Genomic DNA, 3,712 nt, shown 5'->3' on the forward strand with positions numbered 1-3,712 from the left:
GATCATGATAGTGGGGTGGGGGGAGGAAGCATTTAGGAACTAGAGGAAAGTTGTGTTTTTCATTGTTGCTACATCGCACCCTGACTGAAACTAACCCTTCTTGATTGGTCTCTGGTATGAATCATGGCTTTTCTCTAAATAAATAGGTCTTAGCAAATGGTCCAGGAGCCCTCGTGGGTTACACCCTGGCCTGCTCACCTCAGTGTCAGGAGTTTGAGACTCCTAGCTGCTCCATGGGCTTTTCACTCCTTTAGAATTACATCTAAGAAAACCACAGGGGCAGGTCTACTCTGTCCTATAGCGTCTCTGTGAGTCAAGCAACTCGATGGCAGTGAGTTTGTTTGTATGAGCAATTGGGTAGCCATCATTTTTTTTGGTTTTGTTTTATTTTCATCAAAACTAGACGCAGAGAACTTGAAGGAGAAACCTGGAGAGCTCATTGTTCTAGGAGTTCTTTTTATAGCAGGATTCCTTTTCAGATTTCAAGATGCAAAGCTAACCTTCATGGAAGATATGGGTATGCATATGGTTGGCTGGCCTTGACCACCTTCATACTACTTTTATGTATTTCATGTGAGATGACAACTGAGCACGTCTGCATTTTGGAGAGCTTCTAAAATGTACAAACATCAGCCTTTGCCTGAGATGTCAGTATCCCACATATTAAGTTAAAGAAGTCTAATCAACCAATAAGCTGCTTACAGAACAGTTACCACCTGCAGGAGTCTCCTTGGTGGCTCAGTGGTTAACATGCTTGGCTGCTAACCTTGAATTCACTGTCTGCTCTGTGGACGGCAGCTGTGGCTGTCTGCTTCTGTCAAGGTTACAGCCTTGAAACCCTGGAGAGCACTTCCACCCTGTCTTCGAGGGTTGCTTTGAGGTGGAATCAACTGGGCAGAGAGCAGGTCTGGTTTGGGTTTGAGAGGCCGTGGTAGCATTGTGGCTTATGTGCTGGGCTGCAAACTGCTAAGTTCACAGTTTGAACCCAACAAATGCTCTGGAGGAAAAAGATAAGCCTTTCTGCTCCTGCAAAGATTTTCCGCCTTGGAAACCCAAAGCCTCCTGCAGTGCTGCCGTGAATCAGGATTGGCTCGATACAGTGGGTTTCTAGAAGGCAGGAATTTGAAGACATGAAAGTAAGCAATGAAAAACCACAACCCCAACTCCTCACGGTTGAAGACAGACCCCATGCCTCTGTGAGAGGACCGGTTCTCATAGTTCCCCAAACTTCTTTTTCTCTAATGCACTTTGGTCTGATTGTCGCAGTTGGCTTTCAGGCCAGCTGTCTGTGAAGTTAGACGGAGGTCTCCAGGAGCAGGACTAGGACGTGACCCTCTGTCTGTTATCTTCCAACATAAGGATCTGGTTTGTTCTGTACCCTATCTTTCCTGCGTGCATGACAAATTCTGAGCACAATATAGGATGATGCAGATGACAGTAAAACAGTTCCTTGGAAGGAGAAATCCATGTAACTGGAGTCCTCTCTTGCAAGCAGCTGTGATGGTCGGGCAGGGATTCTGGAGTCTGTCTGCAGCGACAGCCCTGCACCACACATGTTCCATTGTCATTGGGGGAACGACATGTATTCTTTTGAAAGGTGAGGTAGGAAGCCAGTAAATGGAGGGTGAATGGGGGTGTCTGTGAAGGATGCATGCAGCAGACCTGGATGTCCCTCCCCTCTTATAAAAAGCAGTGGCAGCTTGTTGAGGGTTGTGTAGCCTAGTTTAATGGAAGCCCTGCTATGACACCTTCAGAAGAGACACGGCACCCGACAGCCTGAGGAGTTACTACTCTTCCCATGTAGCTAAAAGAGGAAGAATGCTTGAGAAATCACCAAAGTAAGGGCACCCTCGGGGCAAGTGAGGCAGATCCTGGTTGTTAATGTGAGAGTATCGACAGAGCATGATGTTTTCTTCCAGGGCCAACGGTACCGTCTCATTGGGGCTGTGGGTGGTTTGGGGACCAAGGAATTCAATGCGGCTACCAGTCACACTCAGCCACACTCATTGCTCCATTGGCTGTGAAAGAACCAGAAGTGTTGCTCTAGAGCAGCTTTCTCAATGTTCCTCCTGCCACGACCCTTTAACACAGTTAGTTCCTCATGTGGTGGGGACCCCCTCAACCATCAAATCATTTTCGTTGCTACTTCATCACATGAATCGTCACCTATACACCTGATATGCAGCATGCATTTTCATTGTTACAATTGAACATAATGAAAGCATAGTAATGAATCACAAAAATAATATGTAATTACATATTGTGAAATATATATAATTACAAATCAGCAAAATTTTGTCTTGAAGCATGGAGTAGCATGGGTAACAAACATGCATCACAACAGTAAATATCAACAGTAAACTTAATATCACAACGGTAAACTACATTGCTTAATTATCACAACAGGAAATGACATTGCTACATTTTGCGACAGTATGCGCGTAAAAAGCCAACGTTAGTGGGAAGGTGAGATAGCTTCTTTCTCGCCAGATCAGCATATCTGCATGTGGGTGGACCACCTGGAGACATTAGAGGAGCGGTGTCTCGGTTCCTAACACCATCGGAAATATGTGTTTTCTGATGGTCTTAGGCGACCCCTGTGAAAGGGTCTTTTGGCCCCCCAAAGGGGTCGTGACCCACAGGTTGAGAACCGCTGCTCTAGCAGGCATGTGGTCCCACCTCCTAGGACTCTGGTGGGTGAAGAGGGCTGTGAGAGAACAGGGCTGTGTGAGTTCAGCTGCTGAATGTCCTGCAAAGCCTACAGGATGTGGTTGCAGGGACAAACCTGAGGCATTCTGATGGGTGTGCTCAACAAGTTAGAAAGGGCCATTTCCAAGGCTCCTGGCCCAGATGAACACATCCCAAGGCAGTGAGAGAATAGGCAGTTGGTTTTGCTGACCAGCTGGGGGTCATCTCTGTGAAATTGTGGTGAATGGAAAGCTACCAAAGATCTGGCGAGAAGCTAATGTCCTCATTTCCACTAGAAAGGAAAGGAGGTGGAATCCAGGAACTATTGGTTGTTGAACTTCATGTTGACAAAGACTGTAGACTGCGTGATTGAAATGATAAGTGGAAACAGTATTGAAAGGCAGCGATGACTACGGGGAACGAACCAGAGTTCATTAAGGGAAATCAAACCAGGCTATCCTGATTGCATTTTCTGATCACGTTATTCGATCAGTAGCTTGGAATGCGGTAGACGTGGCATCTCTAGTTTTCAGCAAGTCATTTGTTAGACTCTCTCACGATGACTGTCGATGAGAAGGTCGGTTTGGACAGGGTGATAGCACCGAGATGGGTTCATAAGCCTATGAACTGTCATATCTATGACGTTTCTGTGGTACAGATCTTGGAGAATATTCTTTCTCTGGGTGGCGTAATTAATTCCTTGACTGTGAAATTCCAAATGGGTACAGCTTGGAAGCTCATGTTGTTTGTTTGGCGTTTGGAACCTGTTTTTCTACAGACAAGGTGCTTTTCATGGTAACCAGTTTCCTGCCTGAGATACAACACACAGGCTGTTTATCTCCATACGTGTGTACGTTTTAAGGACTTGAGTGTTCTGGATTTGCTAGAAAGCCACGATCTTAGCATCAGGTGAGTTTTGAGCTTGACTTTAGAAAACCAGAGACGTGTGGCGAAGAAGGCTGATGGTGCCCGGCTATCAAAAAGTATAGCGTCTGGGGTCTTAAAGGCTTGAAGGTAATCAAGC

The 3,712-nt window shown here is 46.0% G+C and overlaps 1 protein-coding gene across 1 annotated transcript in view; it reads left to right on the forward strand.

The window, feature by feature from the left end:
- LTBP1 (latent transforming growth factor beta binding protein 1) overlaps window positions 1-3,712 on the forward strand; it is a 476,077-nt gene that overhangs the window by 348,166 nt on the left and 124,199 nt on the right. The gene's annotated exons all lie outside the window — the stretch shown is intronic.

This window comes from Echinops telfairi, unplaced genomic scaffold (genome assembly GCF_000313985.2).
Source record: "Echinops telfairi isolate 266 unplaced genomic scaffold, ASM31398v2 ScPeMD7_10;HRSCAF=50, whole genome shotgun sequence".
Taxonomy (NCBI): domain Eukaryota; kingdom Metazoa; phylum Chordata; class Mammalia; order Afrosoricida; family Tenrecidae; genus Echinops; species Echinops telfairi.